Source organism: Geotrypetes seraphini, chromosome 1 (assembly GCF_902459505.1).
Source record: "Geotrypetes seraphini chromosome 1, aGeoSer1.1, whole genome shotgun sequence".
NCBI classification, from domain to species: Eukaryota; Metazoa; Chordata; class Amphibia; order Gymnophiona; family Dermophiidae; genus Geotrypetes; species Geotrypetes seraphini.
Window position 1 is genome coordinate 334,651,037 of NC_047084.1, and position 12,907 is coordinate 334,663,943.

Consider the following 12,907-nt stretch of genomic DNA (forward strand, 5'->3'; position numbering starts at 1 on the left):
GTTGTAAAGGATTTCAATATCCTGGGCTCTTTTGTAAACAAAGAAGCAACTAGCAGGGAGGAAATACCCCGCAGAATAGCACTTGGTCGCACTTCAATGAAGACTCTCGACAAAATATTCAAAGGCAAGGAGGTAACACTCCAAATGAAGAACAGAGTTGTCCACACACTCATTTTCTCAGTAATCAGTTATGGATGAGAAAGCTGAACACTACGAAATAAGACAGAAATAAGATTGACTCATTTGAGCTTTGGTGTTGGAGAAGAAATGTAGGCGTGCCGTGGACCACCAGGAGAATTAATAAATTGATTCTGGAAGAGATCAAACAGGCTATGTCACTCGAAGCCCAAATGATGAATTTACAACTGTCTTATTTTGGTCACACCATAAGAGAGAGATCACTGGAAAAGGACATCATGTTTGGGAAGAATGAAGGAACCAGGTAAAGAGCTGTAGTCAGATGGCTGGACATGTTGAAACAACCATGGGGATGATGCTGGAGGAACTTCCCTGACTAGCACTAAACCAATTTCTTTTTAAATCCACAATTTATCAAGTCACTAGCACTCAAACACGAGTTGATGGCACCTAACAGAGAAATAAATGATAGATTTTGATGGTCTCTTGGATTGTGCAGAAAGAGAGAGGAGTCAAAGAGACAGGGAGGATGAGAGTGTCATCTGCTGAGGTAGAGAGTGGAAGGAGAGGTAGGTTTAGGTGGAAGGATAAGTTGCATGTTCAAATTTCAGATCAAGCAACTTCAAGAAGGACATGGACCTGGGAAGAGCCTAGGTGGATTAAGGGTGCACAGGTTATAAAATGTTTGCATTTATATGCCTAAATGCCTGCAGTCTGGTGTTAGCATTTACACCAGCCTTAAGCTAGCATATGTGCTCACGCCTAAAGTCAGATGTACAGATGCATTCCAGTGCCTAACTTTAGGCATTTGCCCAATATATCCAGAAACTAAATAAATCATTCAATAGTTCATCCCAGTTATTCTACATAGAACCACATATTAACCAGCTTTTGAAATCTCATAGTTCCTACTTCATTGACACATTGATCATTGCACCCCTCCATCATGTGGGCCACCATAGATTCTGTCCCTCCAGTGTCCTGGTGTGCTTTTTCCACTAATGAAAGGGGGAGGCAGGAAAGGAATGTGAAGTCAAATGCCAAGGATGGGGCTACCATTTGAGCACAAAGCCTTCATCCCCTTGCCAAATTATAGGGCTCAGAGCGATCATCCCGATTCATCCCTTCCCTTTACATCTCCTTCAAAATCATGAAGGGCATAGAGAAGGTAGATAGGGACAAATTCTTCAGGCTGTGGGGAGCCACAAGTACAAGGGGGCACTCGGAGAAATTGAAAAAGGACAGGTTTAGAACAAATGCTAGGAAGTTCTTTTTCACTCAGAGGGTGGTGGACACATGGAACGCGCTCCTGGAGGCTGTGATAGGCCAGAGCACGCTACAGGGGTTCAAGGAGGGTCTAGATAGGTTCCTAAAAGAAAAGGGGATTGAGGGGTACAGATAGAAGTAGAGGTAGGTTATAGGATTAGACAGAAACCACTTCACAGGTCATGGACCTGATGGGCCGCCGAGGGAGCGGACCGCTGGGCGCGATATACCTCTGGTCTGACCCAGTGGAGTCAACTTCTTATGTTCTAATGTTCCATCTCTATCCTATATGATGCAATTAAATGGCATAACCATGTTATAAAAATAATATTTAAAGCACTTTTTCTCTAGTAAGCATTATAGGTAACCCTTCTCCATACTATTGTTATAATAATGTTTTATTATCACTGGTTGCCATACAATCTAATCATGCTGTACTGGCTAGCAGAGCTTAAATAAAGCAAATTTCGATTTCATCTCTACACTTTTCAAATCAGCATGAAAAACACAGTAAGTAGTAGACTTGCTGGCATCCTTAACCTTCACTTTCACCTTACACACACTAGCAGGAACAGCTGTGCTCGAGATTATGCAGGAGCAGTAAACTGTAGCGCTCACATGTATTGTCCAGAAGAGAAAAATCAATACTGTATTACAATCGTGTTTTGCAAATATCAGTTCTACTTATGGCCCACACAACAGCTGATAACGTACCCTACCATTTTTGCAATAGGTGTCTACAGAGAACAAAACTGATAGGGATGTCCACAGAGAAAATTTTTTTTTTTATAAAATATATTTTGACATTTTATTGAATAGTTAATGTTTGCTTCAGACATTTATTTTAAGAAAAAGAATGTTAATGCATACAATATAGCCTTCACACACTATGATGCATATGACTCTTATGCTCAGAACACAGTATATACGTCTTATTCCACCAACCACTGAGCATTTAATCTATTTTTTATATATTGTTGAAACAACAGTTATTTAGAAAGATTTTACGAGCCTCAGCCCCACCACTCCACCGCATCAACAAACTTTCATCGCGGCAAGCTTTACGTGGTATTTCATCCTTGGCTCTACACTATAATTTGTAATTCTTAAAAGTGCAATGTGATATTGTTACCGCTTCCTTAAAGTGTTTAGTGCTTAGTACTTATTTTCATTACATATCAATTGTTCATTTCATTTAAATTACTATAAATATATAAATAAATAAATAACTCGCAGAACTTAGCTTAGTTTTTTGTTCATGCTTAGCATAATGATTTCTTTCAGTTTAGGAGGGTTGGACCCAGAAAGTCAGCACTGGAATCACGCCTATGAAGGTGCTTTAGTCCGCCAAATGGCAAAGTAGGTATGGTCAATGCTGGCAGTGGCACTAGGCGGCTAAAAGCACCTGAATAGGCGTGATTCACATGAAGATAGGTGCCAGAAATGTAGGCCTAGAAAACCCTGCCCTACATTTGTGGTACCTATCTTTCACATCAGCGCAATTCCGAAACTGGCATGGATGCTTGATTGACGTACGATCAGTGGCCGCCGATATCGGTAGTGGCTTAATGTGTTTATTTTCCATAGGGCTCAATGTAAAAGATGGTGCTGCAGGAAATAAGGTTCATAAAGGGGTCCTTTTACTAAGGCGCGTAAGCCATTTTAGCGCACACTAAATATTCTATGCTAAATATTCTATGCTAATATTTAGCGTGCGCTAGAACAGCTCACACGCCATTGTAAAAGGGCCCCATACTGCATGTTAAATGTTAGCAACTAAGAAAGACAGTTAAGGGGTAGCTTTAGATTGTCTATCTGATACAACAATAATAGTAGGGGCTCAGATGATATTATGAAACAGTCAGTCAGGTGGTGTCACTGGTGAGTTTATTTATGGAGCAAACCAATGGACAAAAATGCCATGTAAAGATGTTTTAATTAAAAGAGGCAAAATGAAAAGAGAAAATATGAATGCTAGCCCAAAAAGCAGTGAAAAGGACTGTTTTAGAATCGGATATTCACTTGACATATGAAGCTATAATTTGTGGTACTATGTTACACGTTAAACCTCCCCTTGATAAATATAAAAGCCGTCTTTTCCTAGTTTTGACTGGAATAGCTGTTCAATTGATCACAAAGAATTGGAAAAGCCATGATAGATTAAACTACACATTTTGGTGGACAAATGTATGTAAATACATACAAATTTGAGAGAATGAATGCAGAATGTTTGGGGTCCAGTGTTTCATTTAACAAAGTATGGAGTCCATTGGCTTTATTTGCTGCTTCACATTAATGATTTATGTACTTTTTTCTTCTAAGTTTTTCCTTACACATCCGGGGTGGGGGAGGAAGAGGTAATTAAGAAATTGATATTAATTCTTCATATCAATGTAATAAATTAAGATGTCTTGTATTATTAATAATTGATAGAAGGGTGGGTGGGTAAAGTTATAGTTCTATATACTAATTGTATAAAATGGTGTAATATTCTTCTGTATTCAATCAAATGTATTACACTATTGTAGTTTATAAAATAATAAAACATTTTTACAAAAAAAAAAAAAGAGAGAAAATATGATTTCAGGTATTTTCATATAGGAACCACAGCAGGGTGAAACTCTAGATCAATCGTCTACATCAGAGTGCTTATGAAAATTTCATTAAGGTCAGGGATCACTGCTTAAAGTGCACTACATACATGCCCAGCACTGATGAGTTCAATGTGATTGACTGAGAAACCAGATGAATAACTGTTAGGTAAGAAATATTACGTTCTCAAAGATATTTACCTTAATATATATGCCTTAATCTTGAGCAAAGCCAACACTGCTGGCAAGATATATTTTATTATCCACGAGAAGGAAGTAGGAGGTCCTAAAGAGAAAAATCAACTCTTCAGTAGATCTGTGTTACAATTAAGCAGCTAAATAAATTACAAAGGAGTGATGAAAAGCTCTCAGCCCAACCAAGAAGAGAATGACGTGGATATGGTTCAATCAATGATCTGAAACAATGTCAAGACATAGAATTTGTTTCTGCAACTTAGCAGCAATGAAATAAGATAACACTCTTTTCAGCTACGATGGCAAAATAACGGTCAGAATTTAGGAAGTTAGTAGGTTGGGCTGAGAACTTTTCAGCCCCCCTTTCATATTATTCACTCAAGTTTATTGCACTTAAGCATCCTCTATAATAAAACCCTAAGCCCACATGCGCACTTAGGGTTTTGTGATCCCTGACAGCTTGGGGTGTCCTTCACAGGCCGTATTCTATTTACAGCACATGGCGTCTTGAGGCACGCGCGGCGGCTTGCGACGGCTGTCGGCGTGTGCAGGCATTTGAGCGGCGGTGGTGGTTTCAAGAGGAACGGCTGGAGGGTGTCATGCGGGTGCTGTGAGGTGTCCCATGCTGGTAAACATTCTCAAATGCTCAGGGAAGGAGAGAGGGAAAGGGGGCTGCTTTGGGGGAGGGGTATGCTGGGGGGGGGGGGCAGACAGCAATCATGCTTTGCTCTTGGGGGGGGAGACAGAAGAGGGCCACAGAGTGACAGTCAGGCATGGCACAACAGAAAAATACAGGCAGGCAGGGGTCCTACTGCTGGACAGGGGGAGCAGAGAACAGGTGCTGCTGGACAGGGGGAGGGGGTAAAAGGAAGGGAGAAGGGCTGATGCTAAACAGGGGGAGCAGGGAAGAAGTGCTGCTGGACAGGAGGAGGTAAAACAAAGGGAGTAGGGCTGCTGCTGGACAGGTGTAGCAGGGAAGGGGTGGTGCTGGACAGCCGAGGAAAAGAAAGAAAGACAGACAGACAGACAGAAAGCGGCCAAGGAAAGAGAGAGAAAGAAAAAAAGACACACACATCTATTCTAGCACCCATTAATGTAACGGGTTTAAAGACTAGTTAAATATATTCTTATAGTTTCATTATAGTATTATTATATGTGATTAATGACTGCTTGATCTATTTAAGTATCCAAAGCAGTATGTAATTTATGGATTTTTTTGTATGTCTTGTCTTGTGTACTGTTTTATTGTGTATGCATTAATGATCTCAACCCCGCTTAGAACTGTGGGATAATGTAGGCTATACATATTGGCCCCCTTTTACTAAACCTTGCTAGCGGTTTTTAGCACCAGGAGCCGCGCTAAATGCTGCACGCTGCTCTCGACGCTCATAGGAACTCTATGAGTGTCGGGAGCAGTGCGGGCCATTCAGCGCAGCTCCCCTCACTGTATGTTTGGAGGTGTTAGGGTGCAAGAAGATTTAGCCAGGTATAGTAAGTAGCATTGATCATCAGCACTAGACAACTAAGGGGATACTTAGGCCCTCTTTTACAGAGGTGCGCTAAGCGTTTTAGCGTGCATTTAGCGCACACTAAAGCAACATGTGCGCTAACCGCTAACACGTCCATAGGATAACATGCACATGCTAAATGCTAACGTGTGCATGTTATCCTATGGACGCGTTAGCGGTTAGCACACGCGTTGATTTAGTGCACACTAAAACGCTTAGCGCACCTTTGTACACCTCAATGTACTATATTGTTTAACCTGCTTTTTTAATAAACTTTTCAAACCACCCTTGAATTTAAATGGAAAAATCTTGCCTTATTTATTTAACCAAAATAAATGGCAAATGCATGAATTACATACATGTTCTGGCAGCACAAAGTAGGCAAATTAATAATCAGATGCAAAGTATGGAGATACACACAGAACACTTCATTATTATGCAAATAGTATAACAGTTTGCATTTAATCTCACAAGCTGTTTTATTTATGGATAGATAATGACAGATTTGAGTTGGTGTTGTCTTTCCATCCCAGGAGTATTGGGCTGCTAACATGTGGTCTAATGCTCTCAGGGAGATTCTTTAAGAGACCTTGATATAAAGATAATCCAATCACACATTAACTTATTGTATTTATTAGAATATTTGCCAATGTCTTCACCCATCAACTCCTCTGATACCCCAACCATAAATGTCTTCACATCCCCAATACCTCAAACACTACAACCATACATCTCCTACCTCCCAAACCCCCTAGATCTTCCCTTACAGAGACTTTCCCTGGGGTCTAGTTGGGGGTAGGGGGGAGAATGATCCCCATTTGTTCCTACCCTTTGATTACCAGAGTTCAAAATGGCACCATCAACCCTTAGTGGTAGTCTTCTGGTACTACCTCTAGGAGGTCAAACTGACAAGGTCAGGTTCTAGGTAGCTTGAGCACTTAGAGGTAGAACTGCAAGACTACCACAAGCTGCAGCCATTTTAAGTGATTTAAAGCTCTGGAACTAATGGACATTCATGGTACTAAAATGGCTGATATGAATGTTCATGTCCTGGCACATTGCCTACTATTTTTAGCACGTTTGTGCCAGCGCGCTCTCATCAACAGACCTTTACCTACCCTGTTTTTGAGCTTTTGGCTTCTTTACGAGTACTATATATGTTACGAGCTTTGTTTTTAAAGTTCGTATTCCCAGCACTGGAGTGACACCTAGTGGACCAATAAACACAGCCCTGAGGCAGGCCTCCACCTGGAGGTTGAAACACAGACCAAGTCATCCACTGGATCCTTCCACAATATGGACATTACATTTATAGGATTTTTTTATTAACGTGTTTCTACATGTATTTTATTTTGAGTTTATAGAAATAAAAGATTGTTCTCTTTCTGTTGGATTTTACTCTGATTCTTCTCTGTCTCCTTAAAGATTGACATGGGAATGGTTTCCCGCAGTTAGCCAAGGGGACTGTCTAGCCCAGTGTAATGCTTCCAGCAGTGGCGAAGTACCTGGCATAATCCCAAACAGTTTTTGATAAGTTAACAATCAAATATTAATTGTCATCACAACTTACAAACTATCATCATCACTTCCAGACATTAACCTCTATTATTCATCTTTGTTGCACCTACTCACTTTCCCTCTGGGTAACTAAGCCGATGGTGGGCATATCATAACTATACAGACGTCAATCTTTCTGTTCCCTTTCCTTTGTTCTACATGGATGTGTTTGTCACCATTTGTTTAATGTTTAAAAGTATTTGATATACCACCTTTCCATTTAAAAAAAAAAAAATCAAAGCAGTATACAACTACCCACAACACAGAAAAGAACTACAAAAGCCAAGGAAAGGAGGTGCTTTTAGAACAGTGGTCTCAAATTCGCAGCCCGCCAGGTACTATTTTGAGGCCCTCGGTATGCTTATCATAATCATAAAAGTAAAATAAAACAGTTTCTTGATCATTTGTCTCTCCAGCTATAAATTACAATCTTATTATTAAGACTTAGCCAGAAGGAAAGATTTCTAAACTATAAAGAGTTTTACCTCATGCAAAATTGTACCTACAAATCCAAAATGTGGCCCTGCAAAGCGTTTGAGTTTGAGACCACTGGTTTAGAACATGGCTGTTCATTTTGACCAAACTCATCATTATCAATAACACACTGAGTTGGATGTTCCAATTTGGACTTTGATGACCTTTCTAAAATGTCTTTCTATATATAACACATACAGCACAGGCCGGAATTGAATGGGTGTCAGAGTATTTGACTCACAGCACTTATCTTAGTAAAAAGGGTGGGATATATTTATCTAAAATACCTGTAATTAAAGAGTAAATAAATAAGAATTGTGTCCCTGCCACTGAAGAAATGTATATGCAATGGTTTTAACAAACATTCCAGGGAATGTCCGTGGATTGTACTTTAGATAAGAACCTGTAGAATTATTAACTAGTACAGTTTACCAAGGCTTAATGTGAGGTCCTTGTAAAATATCTCACAGTTTTGCTTCTTAATCAGGATTATTATTTTCTGGCGTTGCGACTTAAAAGCTGACAATTCTTTCATACAGTGTGCTACTATGGATGAAATTAAATTCCAGGCTACAGCATTTCCCTGATATAGTAATTATATCATTTTTAAATGTACAGGAATCCAGCTGCAAACCTGTGACCTCCCATTCTCTAACCTCAGGCTAAAACTGAGAACATTTTTCATTTCCCTATTTCATGAAATAAAAATGAAAGTACTGTTTAGAACTATAACAATTACGTTATTATGAAACATTGTTGCAATAGATTCTGAGACAGAAAATGATACAGTGTTTAATTATTCTGTGATCTTCCATCTGAGCCTTTCACAGTCAAACATCTGTCAAACACAATATTATAAAGCTCTCTTTTAACTCCAAAATAGGCTGCAACTTTTATTTATAAACTGCACATATACATTATAAAAGTAGGGTAATATTTAGGGGTCCTTTTACTAAGGGCTCCTTTTATAAAGGCACGCTAGCGGTTTTAGCGCACACTACAATATTGCACGCGCTAAACGCTGACGCCTCCATAGAGCTAGCGTTCATATTTTTCATTTAGCACATGGTTAGCGCACGCTAATCTTTAGCATGCACTAAAAACGCTAGCGCACCTTAGTAAAAGGAGCCCCAAGGTGCACTAGCTCGTCTTAACACACGCTAAATATCGCCATGAAGGTAAGGGAGGGAGGGAGTTGCCCGGCCACCCGGCGGGAGGGGGCTGCTGGACCATGCAAAGGGTGCTGGGGGGGGTGAAGAAAGAGAGGGAGGATGGAGAGGAGAAGACGCTAAGCAGCCTGAAGAGAAAGAGGGGAGGATACACTGGGAAATGGGGAAGAGAGAGTGGGAAGAAGATGCTGAAGGGAACTAGGGAACAGAGAGAGAGGGGAGAAGGCACTGGGAAATGGGGAAGAGGGAGTGGGGAGAAGAAGCTGAAGGGAAATAGGGAAGAGAGAGTGGGGAGAAGACACTGGGAAATGGGGAAGAGAGAGTGGGGAGAAGATGCTGAAGGGAACTGGGGAAGAGAGAGAAGGGAGAAGACACTGGGAAATGGGGAAGAGAGAGAGAGGAGAAGACTCTGAAGAGATATGGGGAAGAGAGAGGGGGGAGAAGATGCTGAAAGAAAACGGGGAAGAGAGAGATGCCAGACTATGGGGGAGCGGAGGGAAGAAGATGAGTGCCAGACCAATGGGGGGGGGGGTGGAGGGAGAGATGGAAGGGAGAGAGAAGGCAGACAGTAGATGGAATGAATTGAATGAGGTGAAGATGAGGAAAGCAGAAACCAGACAGCAAAGGTAGAAAAAAAAATTTCTATTTCTTTTCTTTTCTTTAGGATAAAGTAGTATATTAGTTGTGTTGATAAACATTTATAAATAAAGCCCGGCCAGCTGAACATCTCTTTCTATAGTTCAGCATCCAGAAGTTTGATTTATAAAATGACAATTGTACAGAATATTGTTTCTTTCTATACTTTAACAAAATAAGTTCAGTATAAAACTATTTGAGGCTTGTGTGGATGGGATCAGATGGTTTGCGGGGACGGGGCAGTGGCAGGGACTGAGCGAGCCGGAACAGGACAGTGACGGGGACAAGCTCGCGGGGACAGGGCAGAAATGGGGGACAAATTTTTCCCCCGTATCATTCTCTAGTGTCTATCTCAAGTGCAGTCCTCCTACAGAAGCATTTAAGGTACAGCTATGGGGGTCACTATGGTCCCCCCCCCCCCCCCCCGCTATTGCCTGCCTTTATGTTTTGGCAGAGAAAAAACTTATCTAGATAACCCCCTGATTCTAACATCCTTACCCTGACTTAGGAGAACTGTGAATGAAAATCTGCCTCGTGTTCTCATCAGGATTAAAGCTGCCATGTTTTCTTCTTTGCTGCTACATGCCTTTGGAATCAAGTTTCAAGTTTATTAAAAGTTTGGTGTACACGCAATGTCAAGTACTTCAATGCGTATGACAATTTAAAATTAGGAGACAAAAAATAAAACAAATAAACGTACAGTGTAACGTACAAATAATTACCGATACAAAAGGAGAGAGGAATGAACTACAATCTTTAAAGAAGATAAAGGTACATTTAGGGAAAAAAACATCTGGAGGGAATAATTTTAAAAACATGGCTAAGCCTAAAGGAGAGGGTAAGGGAAATTGCGACCTATACATAAGGTCTGATTAAAATTAGGAACATAATTACATGAGAATATCCATACTGGGGCAGATCAATGGTCCACAGAGAAGGACACAGTGACAGAATTTGTTACCATTTCCATTCCCGAGGATAACCACGGGAAACTATCCCATGTCATTCTTTAGTGTCTATCTCAACGTCAATCCTTCTACACTAGCATTCTTCAATGCAAAGCTTGAGGGTCAGTGGTTGTGCCCATTCATACTCTGATTCTTCTCTCTCTCCTTAAAGAATGACAACGGGGATGGTTTCCCGCAGTTAGCCACGGGTCCTGCTTCCAGCAGTGGCCAAGTACCTGGCATAATCCCAAACCGTTTATGATAAGTTAACAATCAAATATTAATTGTCATCACAACTTACAAACTATCATTACTTCCTGATATTAACCTCTATTATTCAACTTTGTTGTGCCTACTCACTTTCCCTCTGAGTAACTAAGCAGATGGTGGGCATATCATAACTATGGAGACGTCAATCTTCAGAACCTCTTATGATTTTTATATCATTTCAAGTCCTCATCTTGTATATCTTTATAATCATTTATGCCCGCCACCACCTACCATCCCTCATCTTATTTTTATTTATTAATAACCCAATTTTTAAAATTTATAATACCCATAAGTTTGCAGACGAAACAAAGTTACTCAGAGTAGTGAGGATACAGAAGGATTGTGACGACCTACAAAGAGATATAAATACGCTCAAGGAATGGGCCGCAAAATGGCAAATGAGGTTCAACGTGGATAAGTACAAGGTGTTGCATGTCGGTAACAAAAATCATATGCACGGATACAGGATGTCCAGTGCTATACTCAGAGAGAGCCCCTAGGAAAGAGACTTGGGAGCACTTGAAGACAAGTCAATGAAACTGTCCGCTGTCACACCCACGCTCTCTACGAACACCCTGAGCCGTCGGGTAGTGACATGAAGCTTGTTACTGGCGTGGTCCCTTTAGAATTAGGGTCACCTTTCAAGTTGGTAGTCGCTGGCAAATGCCCAACTAAGCTTATTCTCCAAGGGTTTTGGAAAAAATCACACTTTGTCAGAATGGCCTTGGTGAAAACATAAGCTTTTATTCGGCCACCGGCCGTGGAGTTACTGTGCCACTCCAGGTTTTCCTGGTAGCATAAACATCATACAAAAATAACAGAAAAAGTTCATTTCATTCCTGGTCACCAAGCAAGCAGCTCTGGACTTGATTGGTAAAACACATACAGTCTTGAATATGCCCTGAGGCTAGGCAGTGAAACAGTTAACACAAATAACTTTCTCCTGTAGCTGAACAGGAGAGACATTCTTGTTCATGATTGAGAAATATTCTGTGCTGTCTTACAGTTCTCTTACTCTCTCCAGCTGGGCTGGACTTTCTCCCTAGTCCTGAGCAGGCTTTTCACTGAGAGGGTTAATCTCACTCTTCCTACAAGGCAGGCAGACTAATTGAATTAGTTAGTTGCTATGGCAATTTCTTTACAGATGGGCACTTTCACGGAGTGTGGAAGTCAGGAAATTCTGGGCTTTAAAACTAGCCAGCATTATAGACTGGCATTTGGTTCAGCTGTGCACATAACCTGCAGAGGAGATTACTGTATCCTTTCCACACTTCAGCAAAACAGCATGTGAAATTGCAGTACAGGATTATTTCCCTAGTAACGCCCACAGTCATTAGTTCAAAGAGCCAACAGAGAAATACAGCCAAAACAAAACTCTGTTCACAGACCTTTTCAGGATATTCAGCTCTCCATCTCCTCTGGCCAGCTTTCCTGTATAGCCCCACTTTCCTCCAACACCATAGGTTCTGGGGGAAGGAATTCAGTGGCCAAATTACCAGCCTGTTACTCAGTCATTTCCCAGTCAGTGCTGAAGAACTGCTCAGCCCCGTCCTGCCTCTGCTCTGCTGCCAAGCCTCGTTCTGCTCCTCCTCCTTCCTCCCTCTGCTCTCTAACTAGCCTGGCTTTAAGCTGAGGGGAAGAACCACTCCCCCTTGGCTTTGGATGGGGGAAGGGAATTCCTTCCTCAGCCCATGCCGTTTCTCTGAGGGGAAACTGCTTGTGAGCTTTCTGCCTTACAGGCAATGGCCAATAGCAAGGCAGCTTCTTCCTGCCTGGCTTTGGGACTGCTTCAGGTAAGTCTAAGCCTTCCTGTTCTATTTCCATTTCATTGTCACTCACCAGGTAGTCAGCTAATTTATTGTCCTGGGCAATGACCTGGTCAGCCCTTCTGCACTGGGGTTTATATACTTTCCTTAATTTCCCTGTGGCAAACCTTGGGAAAGACGTCCGTTTGTCACACCTCGCAATGCGTGGCGGCGGCGGCAAAAAGGGCAAACAGAATGCTAGGAATGAATACGAAGGGGATCACAAACAGATCTGAAAAGGTTATCATGCTGTTATACCGGGCCATGGTATGCCCCCACTTGGAATACTGCGCCCAACACTGGTCGCCATACATAAAAAAAGCCATAGTACTACTCGAAATGGTCCAGAGA

General features: G+C 41.3%; 1 protein-coding gene across 3 annotated transcripts in view; it reads right to left on the minus strand.

Moving 5' to 3' along the window:
* Positions 1-12,907, minus strand: part of CCSER1 (coiled-coil serine rich protein 1) — a 969,508-nt gene that overhangs the window by 792,061 nt on the left and 164,540 nt on the right. The window contains exon 2 of one of the 3 annotated variants that reach the window (XM_033958809.1): positions 4,197-4,281. The exons of the other annotated variants lie outside the window; for them this stretch is intronic. The gene's annotated coding sequence lies outside the window, so the exon portion shown is untranslated. The remainder of the gene's footprint in view (positions 1-4,196; positions 4,282-12,907) is intronic. 3 annotated transcript variants of the gene reach the window in all.